We start from the raw sequence: 21,068 nt of genomic DNA, 5'->3' as shown, positions 1-21,068 counted from the left end.
TAAGTGTCCAAGGTTATAGAGATGATAAAGAACAAAGCCCAAATTTGAATGGAGGCTAGTTAACTTCATTCCACCACACTCCATTTGTCTTGTTAGTCTTAGAGTCCACAGGTCCTTAACACTGGCCTGCTTCATTTTTATCTCCTTGTAAACATCTTGTAAGCACAGTTCTTCAATATGAAACTCTTGGAGATTTCTGTTGGATTCATATTGTATTGCTGAAAGCCAATCTATATATTCAGTTAATCTATATAATAATGTGTTTGGAAAAGAAGGGTCTTTTCAAGGTCACACAAGAAAATCTGTGATGATGTGAGAATGGAATGAGAATCAATACCCATGTCACAATCTCTTACATGATTCATCATGGCCAAGGATGTCTTTTATTTATCTAAATCTGTGTCTTCACTTACACCCCTTCTAATGCCTGAAATGCCACCTTTCTCTGATCTCTACCATTTTTGAAATGCTATTACTTTTAGAAAACCTTTCTTCTGCTGGCAGAATCCTGCATTTCCCATAACATTTTATGTTTCCTTTATTAGAAGGTAAAATGATACAATTCCTATTTTATTCCTGTCTTTTTGCTGCCAGGGGAGATAATAGAGCAAGAAGGATTAATGGAGAGATAAAGTAACACTGCAAAAAGTTGTCCTTTATTCACTTTGGTCACCTAACCAAGGGAAATTGCAGCTAAGGTTGTAGAGGCAACTGCTGGAAGTGATTCCTGATGTCCTTATGATGATCTCTAAATGAAGTGGACATGGAGAATGAGAAATTTATGTTTCCAATTGGGAAAAATCAAATGCCCTGATTTTCAGAATTCAGAAAGGAGGTTCATGAGCTCTAAGCCAATGAGTTTGATTTTGGTTCCTGGAAAAGTTCTAGAACATATAAGTTCCATATAGAAAGGAAAGCTATGAACACAAAATTACTTCATTAGTAACAAGTCATAAAGAAACAATATAAATGGTGGAAAAATCACTATATTTAAGGATAAAGGGGGCCTGATTTCTTTTTTTTTAATTATAGCTTTTTATTTACAAGTTATATGCATGGGTAATTTTACAGCATTGACAAGTGCCAAACCTTTTGTTACAATTTTTCCCCTCCTTCCCCCTATTCCCTCCCCCAGATGGCAGGTTGACCAATACACATGTTAAATATGTTAAGGTATAAATTAAATACAATATAAGTATACATGTCCAAACAGTTATTTTGCTGTACAAAAAGAATCAGAGTTTGAAGTAGTGTACTATTAGCCTGTGAAGGAAATCAAAAATGCAGGCAGACAAAAATAGAGTGATTGGAAATTCTATGTAGTGGTTCATCTCCCAGAGTTCTTTTGCTGGGTGTAGCTGGTTCAATTCATTACTGCTCTATTGGAAGTGATTTGGTTCATCCCATTGCTGGAGATGGCCATGTCCATCAGAATTGATCATCATAAACATATTTAAACATTGTTGAAGTATATAATGATCTCCTGGTCCTGCTCATTTCATTCAACATTAGTTTGTTTAAGTCTCTCCAGGCCTTTCTTTTTCTTTTTTTTATTTTAATAGCTTTTTATTTACAAGTTATATCTCCAGGCCTTTCTGAAATCAACCTGCTGGTCATTTCTTACCAAACAATAATATTCCATAATATTCATATGCCACAATTTAATTCAGCCATTCTCCAATTGATGGGCATCCACTCAGTTTCCAGTTTCTGGCCACTACAAAGAGGGCTGCCACAAACATTCTTGCACATACAGGTCCCTTTCTCTTCTTTAAAATTTCTTTGGGATATAAGCCTGTAGAAACACTGCTGAATCAAAGGGTATGCACAGTTTGATAACTTTTTGAGCATAGTTACAAATTGCTCTCCAGAATGGCTGGATGTATTCACAATTCCATCAACAATGTATCAGTGTCCCTGTTTTCCCACATTCCCTCCAATATTCCCCATTATCTTTCCCTGTCATTCTAGCCAATCTGACAGATATGTAGTGATATCTCAGAGTTGTCTTAATTTGCATTTCTCTGATTAATAATGACTTGGTGCATCCTTTCATATGGTTAGAAATAGTTTCAATTTCTTCATCTGAGAATTGTCTGTTCATATTCTTTGACCATTTATCAATTGGAGAATGGCTTGATTTCTTATAAATTAAAGCAATTCTCTATATATTTTGGAAATGAGGCCTTTATCAGAACCTTTGACTATAAAAATGTTTTCTCAGTTTATTGTTTCCCTTCTAATCTTGTCTGCATTAGTTTTGTTTGTACAAAAACTTTTCAATTTGATATAATCAAATTTTTCTATTTTGTGATTAATAATGATCTCTAGTTCTTTTTTGATCATAAATTCTTTCCTCTTCCACAGGTCTGAGAAGTAAATTATCCTATGCTCTTACAATTTATTTATAATCTCATTCTTTATGCCTAGGTCATGAACCCATTTTGACTTTATTTTGGTGTATGGTGTTAAGTGTGGGACAATGCCTAGTTTCTGCCATATTAATTTCCAATTTTCCCAGCAATTTTTGTCAAATAGTGCGTTCTTATCCCAAAATCTGGGGTCTTTGGGTTTGTAAAACACTAGATTTTTAAAGTTATTGGCTGTTTTGTCCTTTGAACCTAACCTATTCCACTAATCAACTAGTTTGTTATCTTAACCAATACCAAATGGTTTTGGTAACTGCTGCTTTATAATATAATTTTAGATCTGGTACAGCTAGGCCACCTTCATTTGATTTTTTTTCATGAATTCTTTTGAAATTCTTGACCTTTTGTTTTTCCATATGAACTTTGTTGTTATTTTTTCCTAGGTCATTAAAATACTTTTTGGGGAGTCTAATTGGTATAGTGCTAAATATACAGATTAATTTAGGTAGTATTGTCATCTTTATTATATTTGCTTGCCCTATCCAAGAGCATTTAATATTTTTCCAGTTGGTTAGATCAGAGTTTCTGATTTTCCCTTGGCAGATAGATTCCTAAATATTTTATACTATTAGTAGTTACTTTAAATGGAATTTCTCTTTGTAACTCTAACTGTTGGATTTTGTTAGTGATATATAAGAATGCTGATGACTTATGTGGGTTTATTTTGTATCCTGCAACTTTGCTAAAGGTGTGGATTATTTCTAATAACTTTTTAGTAGAATCTCTGGGGTTCTCTAAGTATATCATCATATCATCAGCAAAGAGTGATAATTTGGTTTCCTCATTGCCTACTCTAATTCCTTTAATTTCTTTCTCAACTCTTATTGCCAAAGCTAGCATTTCTAACATAATATTGAATAGTAATGGTGATAACGGGCAATCTTGTTTCACTCCTGATCTTACTGGGAATGGTTGTAGTTTGTCCCCATTACATATGATGCTTACTGCTGGTTTTAAATAGATGCTACTGATTATTTAAAGGAAAAGTCCATTTATTCCTATATTCTCAAGTGTTTTTAATAGGAATGGATGTTGGATTTTATCAAATGCTTTTTCTGCATCTTTTGAGATGATCATATGGTTTTTGTTAATTTGGTTATGAATATGGCCAATTATACTGATAGTTTTCCTAATATTGAACCAGCCCTTTATAACTAGTATAAATTCTACTTGATCATGGTGTATTATCCTGGGGATGATTTTCTGTAGTCTTTTTGCTAATATCTTATTTAAGATTTTAGCATCAATATTCATTAGGGAGATTGGTCTATAATTTTCTTTCTCTGTTTTCAACCTACCTGGTGTAGGTATCAGTACCATGTCTGTGTCATAAAAGGAATTTGGTAGGACTTCTTCATTCCCTATTTTTTCAAATAGTTTATATAGCATTGGGGTTAATTGTTCTTTAAATGTTTGGTAGAATTCACATGTAAATCCATCTGGTCCTGGGATTTTTTCTTAGGGAATTGATTAATAGCTTGTTCTATTTCTTTTTTCTGAAATGTAACTATTTAAGCAATTTACTTCCTCCTCTGTTAATCTGGGAAGCCTATATTTTTGGAAGTAGTCATCCATTTCACTTAGGTTATCAAATTTATTGGCATAAAGTTGGGCAAAGTAACTCCTTATTATTTCTTTAATTTCCTCTTCATTGGTGGAAAGTTCTCCCTTTTCATTTTTAAGACTATTAATTTGATTTTCCTCTCTCCTTTTACTAATCAGATTTACCAAAGGTTTATCAACTTTATTGTTTTTCTTCATAAAACCAACTCTTAGTTTTATTTATTAGTTCAATAGTTTTTTTTTACTTTCAATATTATTAATTTCTCCTTTTAATTTTAGAATTTCAAGTTTAGTATTTGATTGAGGGTTTTTAATTTGGTCTTTTTCTAGCTTTTTAAATTGCAAGCCCAATTCATTGATCTTTTTTTTCCTCTATTTTATTCAAGTAAGTCTCTAAGGATATAAAATTGCAAAGACTTGATTTCAAATCCTATCTCCATCATTTTCTGCTTATAGTATCTTGGGAAACGTGTTTACTTCTCTGAAATGTCTGTTTTCTTATACGTAAAATGAAGGGGTTGAAATACATTACATGTAGGATCCATTCCAGATCTAACTATTATATTGGAGAACCAGAAAAACACTAGAAACCTAAGTTTACCTTAAGTTTATAAGATCATTCCCCTTTTCAAAAGCTTTAGCATCTCTCAAACTCCTCATAATGATATCAAAAGTCCTCCCATAGTTAGTTCATCAGACATATTTTTCCTTCCCCATGTTCTCTCAATATATACTGTACTTATTTAATTGAGTATAAGCACCTTCAGGACAAGGACCATTTTGTTATTTTTCTTGTATGCTCTATTTGAAAAGTGTCTTTAATTAATTTATAAATTTAATTAATAAATAATTTTTCTATGGAGTTATCAATAAGTCAATAGTAAGACACAATCCCCCAAAAGTGAAATGTGATCTTAAATGTTCTAAGTAATACAGAATGTCCATGACATTGGAGGTGACAGATTCACCATATTCTGCCCTTGTTAGATACTGTGTAAGGCAACAACAATCTAGTAAATCTTTTGTAGGTGCCAGGCATTGAGCTAAGTGCTGGGGATATGAAAAAAGCACAGATTGTTCCTGTATACACACACACACACACACACACACACACACACACACACACACACACTAGTTGGAAAGCAATCACAAAGGTTCAGTGGTGGTTTAGTGGATATAATGTTGAAGCTGGAGTTAAGAAGACTGCTCTTCCTGAGTTCAAATCTAGCCCCAGACACTTACTAGCTGGATGACCCTGGGCAAGTCATTTAACCTTATTTGCCTCAGTTTCCTCATATGTAAAATGAGCTGGAAAAGGACATGGCAAACTACTCCAGTGTCTTTGCCAAAAAACCTTCAAATGGAACCATAAAGAGTTGGACACAGTTAAAGGGACTCAAGAAAAACAATAATAAAAGACAAGGAAGAAGTTGGTGAAGTCAGGGTGAAGTAGAAACATCTAAGGACATTTAGCCATGAGAAAGGAGGAATTGGGGTGAAACTGCTGTCTTCGAACTTCTGATGACTTGTCACAAAAAGAGAGGTGATAATTGTTCTGCTTGACCCCGCAGAGCACAACTTGGAGAAATGGGTGGAAATTGGTAAGAGTCAGATTAAGGTTCAAAATAAGGATGAACATTCTTACAATTAGATCTATCCAAAAATGGGATATGAGTTGTTTCAAAAGTTGTTTCAAAAAGTTAATGAACTACCCTCACTTCAGGCTTTGAAACTGGATGAAAGCTCTCTGGATTCTACAATCTCTTGTTAAAGGGATGCTTGGTCAGATAGAGATTGAATTAAATAATCTCTTGGTACCTTTCAGTTTTAAGACTGGTGCCAATTGGTGTCATAGTTATTTATATGTTTATCTTATATCTCATATTAGATTGCAAACTTTTCAAGGGCAGAATTGTTAACTATCTCAGAGTGGACAGAAGTGAACATCTGCACAGCATTTACACAATGCCAGATACTGTGCTAAGTGATCTTCTTTTTCCTTACTTCCAATGTTTCTTCCTTCTTTCCTTCCTTCATTCTTATTTCCTTCCTTTGTTTCTTTGTTCCTTCCTTTCTTCTTTCTTCTTCTATTCCTCTTCTTTCTCTTCTTCTTCTTGTTCCTCTTCTTTCTCTTCCTCTACTTCTTCTGCTTCTGCTTTTGCTTCTTCTTGTTTTTTTTTTTTTTTTATTTTAGCTGATTTTTCTTGTACACTATGACTAATATAGAAATATGTTTGGAAGAATTACACATGTTTAACCTATATCAGACTACTTACTGTCTTGGGGAAGAGGGGAATGAAGGAAGGAGGAAATTTGGAACACAAAATTTTGCAAAGATAAATGTTGAAAATTATCTTTGCATATATTTGGAAAAATAAAATGCTATTGAAAAACCCTGCTTTAGAAAATCACATACATTGTTATCTAAAGTGCATGCTAATTGTGATGACTTTTCCAACCCATTTCTTGTAGTGACTGAAAAGTACATATTACATTTGTCTATTAGCATAAAGAGCATAAATAGCCTCAGAAAGATAAAACACAATCATAATATTTAACTTGCCATAAATATCAGAAAAGCAAATATGTGAACATTTTGTTTGCCTCCATTAAAAAAGAAACAAACAAATTTCCAAACCATCAAAGTAATCCACAGGAGGAATGGTAGTCAAGCCTCCACAGGCTACAAAGCCCTGCCTTTCATAGCTAAAAGCATTGTAGGGCATGGAAACCCTGAAGGGATCCAACAATAAAAATATCCCTGTCTCTTTGAATAGAGCAAAGAGCCACAGAAATATTAATTATCAATGTTTAATTCCAAAATGACACTTGGAGTTTTAATGTGCAGAGCCTTCCCTTTCAAAGAAGTAGCCATTTTCAGGCTTAATTGAAATTTTTCTTAATAACATTTCCTATGGCAGATGGACAATTTCATTTAAATTTCTAATGACAACTACTGAAGTTCTATCTGATAATTCTTTCCTATCTTTTCTTTAGAATTGTTTTCTCATGTCCCACTGGTCATCAAATGAATTGCAACAGATTGCAAGAGCTTAACTGCTGGGGAAAGTGTATATTAGTTGATGAAAACACATGTATGGGAATGAACAGATTAAAAACCTGTTAAGTGCAGAGAAGCATAGTATATTATTACATAATTATAGTCTGTCAGGGAGAAAACCTCAGGGAGATCACCTAATCCAATGCCTTCATTTTTACAGGTGAGTAAACTGAGACCCAGAGAGATGTCATTAACTTAAAATTACACATCTGGTAAATGACAAAACTGATGTGAGAATGTAGGTCCCCTGACTTCTGGGTTGAGTGCTTATACTATCCTGGGAGATCTTCCTTAATGAATAAATCAAATTCCAAATGAGAATTGAGACATTAAGAAAACATGAAAGCTAGAGCATAATGGTTGTGAAGTAAGAGCCAATATCTATGATTTGCTTTGTTAGGGGATGGTGATCACAGTATATAATTCCATATGCTTCTTTTTAACCACTGTCTAGAAGGAAAATCCTTTGCTAGAAGTCAGACAATCACAAAATTTTAGAGTCTAGAGACCACTGGTTAACTGCCTTATTTGATCAATGAGAAGACTCACTGAAATTCTAGCCCTGAATGTCATGTGACCTGGAACAAATGATTTCACTAAGGGTTAGAGCAGTAAAGTAATTCGCTCAAGATCATACAGGAATTCAGAGCTAGAATTTCAATGCATCTTGTCTGATTCCAAAACTAGGGTAACTTCTGCACTTCTCTGGAGGACTTCATAATGCCAGAAAAACCTCTTCATTTATCAGATTTTTTCCAGAAAAAGCCTCTTTTTTCCACTTAAGCCCTCAAACACACACCTCAACAGACTCAAAAGTACCTTCTGCCCCTAAGACCCTTTCAGAGCCCCCCATTTAAGGAGTGTTCCTAGGGCAACCATCTTTTATTTTCCAATCAGACTACACTCCTCTAAAATGGTAATTCCCCATCTCCCTCTCTTTTTCTGAATTCATGTTGTCATCCCTATTAGAATATAAGTTCCTTGAGGTCAGAGACCCTCTTTCTACTTATATTTATATTCTTAATGCTAAACACAATGCCTGGTAGATAGTAATCTGTTAATAAAATGTTTATTGACTGAATGACTGATCTGTAACATTCCCTGGGGATTTATTTGGCTAATAATTTGCTGTTTGGAGTTAAGGAGTAAGAAATACCTAAATCTGAATCAGGCCTCTGATATTTGCTATCTGTGTAGCCATTACTAAATTACTTAAACTCATTGAGCCTCAGATCCCTCATTTGTAAAATGGGGATAACTTACCTGATCCTGAAGATCGTATGAGTAGAAAGCTATCATCAAAGTTAGGAAAACCTGGGTTCAAATCTAGTCCAAAAGAAATACTGCTGATGTGACCTAAGCCAGGCACTTTAAGGTCTGGCTATTCTGTAAGGCTATAAATTGCCAAGAGGGAAGTTAAGTCTAGTCTCTTCCCACCTATAGCAAGGAACTAAGATTGAACTAAGACATCCTGTAAAAATAGCTTTGCAAACTTCAAAGCATTATATAAATGTCAGTTGCTGGTTTTGCTGACCTCTGGGGGCCTCAGTTTCTTTATCTTTCAAATGAAGATTTTTTAAACTGACCTTTCCATAACACTCTGGAGATTGCAAAGCACTTATCGTGATTTATCTCATTTGAGCTTCAAAGGAGAACTTGTTTTTACTGGTGGGTCAATAAAATGAGGGATTGGACTCAAACCCAATCTTCTTTAAATTTTCCAGTTTCTGTTGAGAGCATCACCAGTTACCCACTTTCAAAATATGAGACACTAAGAGTGTTCTTACCTTGAAGGTAGGGACTGTTTTTGCCTTTCTTTGTATCACAGGTCTCCAACATATAGGAAATGTTCAATAAATACTTGCTGGATTACTGGCTGTTAACAAGGGCTGTCTTCTATTGTTCCTACTTAATCATCTTGTTATATTCAATCATTTCAATCCAATTATATTGATTCTTCCTCTATGTTAGGTCTTAAACTTTTTTTACTCATGACCCTGGGTATATAGGTATATAAAATAAGTATGCAAATCAAACATTTATGAATGTCACAATTTTGTGACCTCCCACATTCTAAGACCTCATATAACATCATCACTCACAGTTTAAGAAACTAGATATTATACCATCTCTCACAATAATCATTTTCACTCCACTCATGCAGCCACTAGCCTAATTCACATAGCCTCATCAGCTCTGGCTTGGATTATTAAAATAAACTCTTAACCAATCTCCTTGCATCCCATCTCTTCCTCCTCCAAATCATCTTCTGCACAAATGTCCAAATTCCAAATCACATATATCACAGTCATTTTTTTACTTAAGAGTCCCCAATGGTTCCATGTTGCCTGTGGGAAAGAATGTAAATTCATTTTGGCATTCAAGGTTTTCCTATATGTTTATAATGTTGTTTCAAGAAGGCCTAGAATGATTTACATGAACTGACACTGAGCAGAGCAATCAGAACATGGAATACATTGTACACAATAACAGCAAGAATGTGTGATGATCAAATATAAAAGACTTAGTCCTTCTCAGTGGTTCGGTGATCCAAAGCAGTCTTAATAGATTTTGGACAGAAAATGCCATCTGCATCCAGAAAAAAGAACTATGGAGATTAAATGTAAATCAATACATGTTCTGTTCATTTCTTTTTTGTTTTTTTCCCTCTTTTATGCTTTTAACCTTTTGCTATGATTTTTCTCTCCCAACATGATTCATAAAGCAATGTGTATTAAAAATAAATAAATTTTTAAGATATATGAAACCAATGTTATTTGATGTTCTCCCTCTTTGTACTGCCTAAATGCAACCAGGTGGCACAGTGGATATATAGCTGAGCCTACAGTCAAGAATATTCCTCTTCATGAGTTCAAATATGATCTCAGACAGTCACTAGTTGTATAACCCTGGGCAAGTAGCTTGATCCTATTTGCCTTCATTTTATCAACTATAAAAGAGGATATAGCAACTATTTCTGAGGATCAAATGAGATAACATTTGTAAGAGACTTAGCACAATGCATAATAATTCCCTTCCTTCCCCTTTTTACACAGTGATCCAGTCAATGTGGTGATCCAGAGGTTCTCCATGAAAAATTTTGCCTCTTCTGCCTCTCCCCAGGTGGTCTTCTCCTTTCCCAAGCCCTGAACTCCAGGCTGAGATACCTTCCCTTTTCATTTCTGCTTTATAGAGTCCCTAGCTTCAGTTGAGGTTTGTATGAGTGATACACAGGTGATACTCTCTATAGAGTCTTTCTTAATCCCATTAATTGTTTGTGTTTTTGATGAAGTCCTCAGTGGTTGGTATGTTGGGCAAGAAAAATTGAAGAATTGGTAAAATTGATCCCTGGAGCAGGTAGAGAGAAGGCACTGATAGAGATCAGTTTAGCTCTGTGCTCCTACCTTCTGGGGACATCCAATTAGAAATCCAAGTTATGTTAAACCCCTGAGGTTCACCCCCTGTAGAGGTTTGGACAGTCTCACCTTGCCATGTCCTCTCAGCAATCCCAGTCATGTCCCTGAGATTAAATTCTCCCAATAAAACAATTTATAGGTCATACCTTCCTCTGGGTCAGTCTGCCACAGCACTATACCTCATGACGTCTTTCTCCTTACCCTTCTCCTGTGTTGCTTAGTATCTCTTCTAACTCCACCATGCTCCTGACCTCACTTCTCCTCCTCACAGCTAAATAACTCTTTAAGGGTGGGAAGTCCCGTTCATGATTTAGCCTGCCAGCTAAGAGCATGCCCCAACTTCATGGTGTTTCCTTTCTTCTGGTAAATGACAAGTTCTATTAGAGAATTTGCTTTTCCATAAAACATCTTTCTATACTCTCCCAACCCTATTTCATATTTACCATATAGACCATTCCTGTCTATTGTACCTCTTATTTTGTCTGTAGCCTAGTCGCCTAAATAAACCTACTTTTTGCCAAAGAAAATGGAATTGTGAATTCTCACGGAATTGTGAATTCTTCACGTGATCAGACCTTAACATTTGGTGCCTATCATAATCTTGTGTCTACATCAGCCACATCACTTGTTCCTCTTGAAATTATCATGTACAATGAACAGTGTATTCATTTTATGTCCTAAGCTGTATTCATCATTTCACCAAGGTGCAATAGAAATGTATTCTGTGCTTTATCATTTCTGCCTCTATAGGCACCAAGCTTAATAAATACCTGTTGAATTGAATTTATATATATCTATTACATTACAAGTGTCAAACTCATAGCCCAAGTGTAGCCAGATTAAAATATAATTGGAAAATGTTTAACACAACCAATAAAAATACTGTAAAGATATAGGCAATGTTAAATGTTGGTTTTCTAAATCAATATGCAACCCATGTAACCCATTTCTGTTTCAGTATAATACCACTGCAGAGCCTTCTATTGCCTAACAATCTGCCTCACCTATCTAAAATCATTATTGTGAAATGCTAAAATGCTTTATAAATCCTCATATAAATATGAAGTACTATGGATATTATTTTTGGGGAAAGCCCAGAATTTCTTGATCTCTGACAGAATCGAGTTAAATTTCCTTGGACAGTATGACTAACCTGTTAGTGGTCCTTGAAGGAAGTCAAGGTAATCTATTCAGAATATTAAAGGGGAGGTTGGTGTACTGCCTGAGGTCTGTGGAAGAAGGTGATTGCCAAGGAGTAGATTTCATCCCCTGAGTCACTACATTAGCCTTCCCTGAAGGCATGTGGAGGTGGAGGAGATTTCATGAATTGGTGTTTGTAGAATGTTTTGAGATCATCCAAAAATAAACAGCAAGAGCATAATGACTCTGCAGTGAATGAGACTGTGCCATTGAAGCAAGAGATTTCACCCACGAGGTTGCAAAAGGCAAAAAGGGAATTGGGTTCCCTTCATTTGATTTTACAATACTTTTGTTGTTGTTGTTATAGAGAGATGGGTGAATTTAAGATGGGAGCTATATCTGAGTCTTCTTTGTACTCCTAGAATGTGATATAATGTCCTGAACAAAGGAAGTTTGGGGTTCAATAAATATCTGTTGAGTCGAAGCTACTATAACTAAAAGTATCTAGGAAAAAGTCTAAGTTAGAGCAAAGATAATTTTTTCTTCAAAATTTAAGTGACAGTGGGCAAAGGAGAGGAGAGTGAAGAAACTTTTATAAAACTAATTTTGTGGAAAGGACAGAAGAATGGAAAGAAAGAAGGAAGCAAAGGAAGAATGGAGGGAGGGAAGGAAGGAGAAAGGGAGGGAGAGAAAAAGAAAAGGAAGAAGGGAGGGAAGGAAGAAAGGAGGGAAAGAAAAAGGGAGGGAAGGAAGGAAGAAATGAAGGAAGAAAGATAAAGAAATAAAGAAAACAAAGATGGTGCCTTAGATAAAGCAACTATTTTCAATAGAACACTAGCTATCATCAATTTCCACTTAAAAGAACCTTCTCATATTGGGGCAATAGAAGGCAAAATGAAGTGGGAGTCAACAAAGGCCCTTTGATAACTTGTACTTTTTTCTAAAGTCTTGACTTTAGCTAGCTTAAACTCAATATTTAATCTCAACATTCTCTTCAAATTTCCCTAATAAACCCTACAACTGAAGATTTAAAATTTGAAAGGATCTCAGATATTATCAATCCAAACTACTGAGTTCCAATCAAAGGAAGTGCTTTGCCTAAGAAAATATAGCAATAGAACAGAATAAAGGAGATTAAAGCTCAGCTCTTTAGCTCTTTTTACAGTGTATTCACTTCCTTGAAATGGAAAATTCAACACCTTGATCCACCAGTGTGGGTGTTTCCTCCCTCCAATGACACAGTTTGAAGCTCTGACATGTCCCCCAGATCTCCAGCAAGTGACAGAGAAAGACAAGGTAAGATCAGCCAGCAACATATCTAAGGTTTGATTTAAAAGCACAGAGCTGGAAGAACTTCCCAGAAATGTGTCTAGTAGTAACACAATCCCCCCATTTTTTAGCATCCTGTCTTATCAGAGCAGCAGCCCCATAGCAATAAAATCTCTTGCATTCCTAAAGTTTCTGTTAACATTTTCCAATATCTTTTCAGCACCATACACTTGTGAGAATGTCTTTTTTTTTAATGACTATTATGAAAAAGGTAACAGATTAAGAAAGATGAAGACTTCCTTAGTTAGCAAGAGATAGCAGAAAGAGTACCGAATTTGGAATTAAGAGATATGAATTTGAATATAGATTACAGTATTTATTAGCTCTGTGAAGTGCAAGACATTTCAATAGTCTGGGTCTCAGCTTCTTTATCTACAAAATGGGGAAATTATACTAAATAATTTTAAGACCTCTTTCAACTCTAAAATTCCATTGAATTCTAAATTAATTATAAAGTCAGTGCTAGAACCCAAGTTTCCTGACACTGTGGCCTTTTTCTAGTGAGACCTTACAGGGGTCCTCAAACTTTTTAAATAGGGGGCCAGTTCACTGTCCCTCAGACTGTTGGAGGGCTGAACTATAGTAAAAACAAATACTTTGTTTTGTTGGCCTTTAAATAAAGAAACTTCACAGCCCTGGGTGAAGGGGATAAACGTCCTCAGCTGCTGCATCTGGCCCGCAGGCCATAGTTTGAGGATGCCTGTGAGAAAGATATAATGCCTTCCCCTATCTTGAAGAGGTGTTCACTCCTATTAAGTCACTTTTGAACAATCTATCTGAGCATTTCAGGTAGAAACTGAGGCATAAGACAAATGGTTTGAAATTCTTTCTATGGTATTTTTAAAAGATAAATTTATGTGAACAAATGTTCTTTCAAAGTAGGGATGTGTATGCCCTAGGTTATTTTTTCAGAGTCAGAAACTGACATCTAGTTTCACCTAGACGAGATGAGACATGAAATACATACCACTGTCAGCTTTAAGGAGAATAAACCTGAAGTGTGAAATAGAAATTCCCCAGTCAGCTGTATCTACTCAGGCAGGGTAAAGGGAAGAATACCATGATTATCTGAAAATTCTGTTATTAAAGACAGGCAACACCAGAAAATTCAGATTCTACTTTCCTCTCTTTCTTTTTCTAGACATTGAAACTTCTATCTATCTAACTAAACTACCAGAGAACTAGCTACAATAATCATAGTTCTTTTTCTTGCCCAGTGTTTTTGTGATAAAGTGATGAAAGATAATATGAAAGCAGGGATTCCAAGATGAAACCTCCAGGGCACATCAAAGAGTCATTACAAATTCTATCTAATTACCTACACCACTCTCATATCATAAAACTAAACAAGGAAAAACAATGGTCATAATGGTGTCCCTAAGGAGCTGAGAAATCTTTGAAGTTCTTCTGAATCATCAAGTGTGGTTAACGTTATTTTAACATTAGATTATTTTAATTTTGATATTATGGAATATTGATTTTATTTTAATATTAGATGTCTTAATTTATTTGAATTACATGAAAATATATCATGTGCACATACAGAGGGTATCCCAAAAGTCATAAGGAAAGTTAATGCTTGCAGAGATTAAGGAGTTTGGGGATATCTTTTGTGTGTGTATATACATATAAGTGAACAGATAGAGCAAGTTGTGTGTATAAAGTAGGTACATATGTATATGTGTGTGCATACGAACATTTCTTATTTAGTCAGACCATATTGTCCATGAAGTTACCTTGGTAAAGATATTGCTTTAGTTTGCTATTTCCTTCTCCTGTGCATTAATACAAACTAGGTTAAATGACTTGCTCAAGGTCACATACCTAGTAAATGTCAGTCCAAATTTGAATGCAGATTTTCCTGACTCCAGGCCCAGTGCTCTAGCCACTGAGCTATCTAACCGCCTCCTATATATGAACAAACATGCACATACATGTGTGTATATGCACACATACAAACATATATATACATACACACATGCATGCAGATGCATATATACATGTATATTCACTTATCACTATTCATGAAAAGTAGAAATATGATATGATTTCTTCACCTTTCTACTTCTTTTCACCATATTGGAGTAAAAAAGCTAATTTTGGTACTCCGTGAATCCAGTTTTTGTTGATATATGTAAACATACTGATTCTATATGATATTTTGGTTTGCCAATAGATAAAACTGAATCTTTTCTCTAGCTCTAAATTTATAATCCTCTGGTCTTGTAGTATTATGTAGTCTTAGATGATTATCTTAAAATGTCTAGGTTCCATGATTTCATTGGTATGGTACTGTCTCCTCTAAAGTGTATGGCCCCTCTTTGTTTTAAGATTGTGTTCATGAGTAGTTGTGACTAAAAAAAGAAAAAGAAAAAAAAAAAGAAAAGAAAAGACAAAAGAAACTCTTTTACTTAATGGCCAATCTCCTGATTGTCTCTCTGAATTTGGATAGAATTGTTTATCTTAGACAACAGAAAAGAATGTTGACTTTGGGAGTTACAGGGATTAAATTCAAAACAGCACTTCTATACAAAAAAAACTTAATCATTCTTGGCTTCAGTTTTGTTTTCTGCAAAATGAACTATTTGGACAAAATGCCCCTAAGATCCTTTATAGCTTAGCTTACCCTCTAGCTCTAAGATCTCTTCATATAATTTGGAAAGACCCTTCAAAAACTGTACAATGCTGCTACATTCTGTAAGCCCCTGTGGTCACTCCAGGCCATGAGGTGATATCAGAATAATATTTTAGTAAACTTTCATGAAGCTATGGCTTACCTTATATTATTTTTAGTTGTATACTTGTCTTATCTTTCCTATTAAAATATTTCTATTTAAAAGTAGAGTAGTGATTGTACTTTCCTTGCCCACTATTTATCTTTAAATGAGGCAGTTGGATCAAATGATTTCTAATGTTCCTTCCAGCTTTAAATCTCTGCATCTTAAGACCCTATCATCTTTATCATTTTAGCTCAAATAATGCCTAGCATTATGTCCTCTAAATGGTAAATTTATAATAAATATTTGTCAAACTATTGAGCTAATGAAGCATCCAATGCATAGAAAACCAAATGAGTGATAAATGCTAAAAATTCTCTCCTCTCATTATTAGTATGGCAAATGTAGAAGAACAGAAGAGAATAAAACCTCACTTCAGTTATTCAGTTGTTTTTTTTTTTAGTTTTAAATTTAAGAATGAGTTTCCTAATCTTATGTTGATGCTTAAAGTAAGAGGCCTAATACTACTTCAATTATCATCTTCTATACAAAGTTTGTACATGTATATACATCATGTCCTAAATCTTGGTGTATTTTTTAACTTTCCAAAAATAAATTTAAAAAGCTACATTGAGACTTTTAGGACATCCTGTATATAAACATGTAACTAAAGACATGTATAAACAGTCTAAAAACTGAGAGTCTTGGCTCTAGCATAAGGAACATCCTCAAGGACATGTATAATTGAAAAACAAAATAGACAGCTCATAGAATAGTATGCAGATATCTTAGAATTACATTGTTAATCCATAAAACATAAAAAGACCTAAGAAAGGCTTCTAACATTTCGAGCCATTTCTCTATGAAGAATTTATGAAAGTAAAATTTTAAAAAGAATCACTCAGAAAGAGAAGACGTGGCTTGAATGTCACCTTTACTTCGTGTCTGGGTGTATACCATTGTATTTCTCCAACATAACCCCCACACCAGGTCCTTCCCTTCCCCATATTTTGTATATTGTCTTTTCTCATTAAACTGCAAGTTCCTTGAGGTCAATGATCACTTTTTTTCATATTTATATCCCCATTACTTAGCTCAGTGCCGGGCACATGGTAGGCAGTTTATATTTATTGACTAACTGCCCTTGTGAAAAATACAACCACATCGATGATGAAGTCATTGATTTATTTAGGAATTAAAATATATATTTCTCTGTCTGTTATGATAAATTCCAATCTCAGGAGACTCAAAGGACCTCTATCTTGATTATGTTTCATGCTTCTAATAAATCATCAAGTACTTTGTTAAGTGTCTACTACATGCCAAGTGTCACATTAGTACTGTCCATACAAAGACAAAAAAAGTGGGATAGCTCCTTTATAATGCATATAGAAAGGAGATGGAGTATTATATGTGAACAGCAAGAATGGTAATTTGGCTAAAACATAGATGAAGGAAGGGGAATATTATGCAGTAAGGCTTAAAAATGAATTAGAGTGAGGTAGGGAAGAGCCTTAAATTCCAAAGAACAGGGTTTCGAATTGATTCTAGATGTTATAAGAAGCCTCTGGAACTTATTAAGTAGTAGAATAACATGGTCAGACCAATGCATTGGAAAAAGTGCTTTGTGGAAGTATAGTGGAAAGGGGAGGGACACGAGGTCTCTCAATTAGGAGGCTTTCCCTATAGTCCATGTAAAAATCATCATAGACATGGATTAGGGTAGCCTTGAGAATAAAAAAAGAGAACAAAAGCAAGAGATATTAGAGTAAAATCAATAAGACTTTGTAACTGATTGGTTACATGGGCTACAGGAAAGTTAGTCAAATATGACTGATGTGAGAGTATGTTTCTGGTGAAATGGAAGTAATAATTGGCATTCTAAATATTTTAGTAACACTAATTTTTAAAATTTCTCTGCTCCACATTCTTTGAAAAGAATGAAAATTCATCTTTTTATGAATATGATTAAGAAAGGCTCATAGTCAGGCTATATCTGTCCTCTACATTTCTCTAGCATCAAGCTGGTATTCCCAATATAGCATCTAGTTTCATAGGTGCTTAATGCTGATGTTCACTTCATTTAAACTATATTTAGTTTAAACACTGAAACTCTTTGTGCCAGAATCCAAATTAATTATTGAGGGCATCTGTTCAGTCACAAATCTGCTGATAGGACCATGACTCATTGAGAGTCAATTTGTCTTTACCTTTATCATCCTTTCTCCTTCTAAATAAAGACCATGTATAAAGAAACTACCCAGATTTGAAGCCAAACAATTCAGCATTACATAAAATTACCTGAATCCCAAGAAGGCCTTACCTAAGAATAATAATAGACTGGCATTTCTCATTAATATGTTTGGTACAAAACTATGGATCGCTTATGTTGAAAACGATGCAGTAAAATGTGTGTGAATACATATAATTTTAATTAAGTAAAATATTTTGGCCATCTCTCATTTCAATTTTGATGATTGTTTTTAAACTTTTCATAAAATGAGACATATAGATGATATAAGATACAGATAACTGCACTTGGGATTCAGGGAAATCTGAGAATGAATCCTGCTTCAGATACTCACTAGATGTTTAATCCTGCATAAATTCCTTCATGTCTCTTAGACTGATATCTCATCTTTAAAATGAGTATACTAATAGCATCTTCTTCCAAAGCTGAGATGATAAAATGATTAAACATACCTAAAGTGCTTTACAAATCTTAAAACCCTATATCTATGCTAGTTATTATTATTATTAAATGGTAATGACAATAAATTCTTTTAGTCTGCTGACATACATACATTTAAATTATGATCTAAGACAAAGGAAAAATTGATAGTAAAAGTCCATTTATTTTCAAAGATACTTTCCAAAATGATCAAATTTGTAACAATTATTTGGCCAACAAAGTCAGGCTATCAGAGTTTTAATTTTTCCTTGAAAATGGTAAACTAAAAGTCCCTTACAAATATGAAAGCATCAGAACACACACACACACACACACACACACACACACACACACACACACACACACAACTGCCACCACCATTTGCTCTGCTAGGAACAGCATGGAAATGTCATGATTACTGGGACCTCAAACAGAGATTTGAATCACATTCTGTTTTGATTTCACCTTCTCTCTAAAGGAACTTCCTCTCCCTCAGAGGTTTCTGTTCAAGCTGGGAAATATGAAACATGAAATGTTAGAACTATCGATAGAAATAAAAGGACTTCTTTTTCCTCTTGCATCACTTTCTTTTTTTTAATTTTAATAGCTTTTTATTTACAAGTTATATGCATGGGTGCTTTTATAGCATTGACAATTGCCAAACCTTTTGTTCCAATTTTTCCCTTCCTTCCCCCCCCCCATTCCCTTCCCTAGATGGCAGGATGACCAATACATGTTAAATATATTAGAGGATAAATTAAATACAAATAAGTATACATTGCATCACTTTCATTTGCTTGATTGACAGTATTGACATCTTTAAACACAAACATAGATTATAGTTTTAGAATTTGAAGGCATTTAAGACCATGTGGTTAATCTCCTGATTTTACAGTACACACAAATAGGAAGGTTGAGGGCAGTGTCCAAGATTACAAGCAGTAAAAGTCAGAGGCAGGATTTGAATCCAAGTGCTGATTGTTTTCTCATTTATAAAGCAGTCAGATTAGACTAGATTCCAAAAAAGCATTTATTTAATAATACCTACTATGTGCATAACAGTATACTGTAATTATGGATACTTGCATGTACACACACACACACACACACACACACATAAACAAAAAATTCAACAACTCTATGATTACTGCTGGTAAAGAAATACCCTTTTAAAATACATCAAAACTTAGATACATCAACACCTACTTGTGTTTATGTGCATAAATGTGTGAATGTCTCTGAGGTAAACTTTACTCCCCTCATCCGTAGAATGGGGAAAACAACAGTTTAGGAACCTCACAATTATTTCTGAACAAAGCATATAAACATATCAGATAAGTTATTGGTTTTATCATTATTAATATCCATAGTAAGGCAATGACTTTCCCCAAACTCCTTAGGCTCTTTTTTACCTTTCTGTCAGGTAGGACAATCCTCTTTTAGCCTTAGGCCAGCAGTAAAATTTCCAGAGGACTCTGGTTTGAAGAAAAAAATACTGACTAGTCTGGAGCCCCAGCTAGATAACACTGTCTTGTGCAGATCACAGGATTTTGAACAATAACAACAACAACAACAAAATCAGTAAAGATCACATAGTTTAACTCTATGATTTTACATATGAAGTAAAGGAATCTGCCAAAGGGGAAAGAGACCAATCCAAGTTTACATAAACTGAACATAGAAAAGTAGGAATTCAAACCCAGGTTCCCTGCCTATAAATGCAGAGTTCTTTCTTCTAGATGAAATTTGTCTTTCATACTTTGAAATTCAAATGTAACTCTCATTAACAGACTGCAATAGCTAAGCAATAGAAACAATTCCAATTTGAACATCTATTTTAGTTGACTGTAGTGGGAAATCTGACCCTGATTTATGAATTCAATAACTCTTTCTTGTTTCAGGAAGTACCTCCAGACTCCTTGACTATAAGAAATGTGCTAATTTGCATATATCACTAACCCACAGCCAAACTCTCAAGGATTGTCAGCACCACCTGTTCTCACAGGAAGTGACACCATCAGTCCCATCAGCTTTAAGTGTGTGGGCTACTCCTGTTAGAGCTCACAAACATTGCCTACGTCAGTATTCACACAGTTACGCAGCCAACACCCCCTTAACTTGGGTCCTAGATGACAAAATCAAAGATGCTCTCTCCATGGATTCATTAAAGCACTATAGTAATACCTTTGTTGAAACATTGAATTTATCATTTTTTTTTAAAAATCTCCTTTCTTGTTACAAGAAAATGTAAAGTGAAGCAGGAATACCTTAATTAGCATTCTCCCTAAAATGTTATATTGGGTAGAAAAGTGAATTTAATTATGTTAACAAGCTCTTGTCCCCTATACTTTTATCTCAAGAAACAGTGGAACAGTATAGGTTACAATAGCACAAGACATGCTGTAGACTCAGGACAGACATCTCTCCTTTGGAAATACCAAAAGACAATAGGATATATAAAGTTAGGAAGCCAAATTACAAATGTCACCATCACACATTTAGGAAAGGTGTTAATATGATAATTCAGAACTCGCCCAAAACCTACCAGAGCCTTCCAGAGAATCAAGAATAAGATGAAATCTCTCCTTCCGTGGTGGGGAAGGGGGGAGATAATGACAAGAGCAGAGAGGCAGTAAGAGACTGAATCTCCTTTAGCAACACTGTCTTTGCTTGTATGTCCATAGCTCTCTTTTTGTTGGAAACAGTAGAGATCTATTCTCAAACTTTCTCCTGTCTTTCTGT

General features: G+C 34.7%; 1 protein-coding gene and 1 long non-coding RNA gene across 2 annotated transcripts in view; both read right to left on the bottom strand.

Moving 5' to 3' along the window:
* Positions 1-21,068, bottom strand: part of LOC127551671 (uncharacterized) — a 685,686-nt gene that overhangs the window by 72,671 nt on the left and 591,947 nt on the right. The window lies entirely within an intron of this gene.
* Positions 1-21,068, bottom strand: part of GPR26 (G protein-coupled receptor 26) — a 45,953-nt gene that overhangs the window by 23,688 nt on the left and 1,197 nt on the right. The window lies entirely within an intron of this gene.

Source organism: Antechinus flavipes, chromosome 2 (genome assembly GCF_016432865.1).
Source record: "Antechinus flavipes isolate AdamAnt ecotype Samford, QLD, Australia chromosome 2, AdamAnt_v2, whole genome shotgun sequence".
Classification (NCBI taxonomy): Eukaryota; Metazoa; Chordata; class Mammalia; order Dasyuromorphia; family Dasyuridae; genus Antechinus; species Antechinus flavipes.
This window is presented reverse-complemented; position numbering and strand designations above follow the sequence as displayed.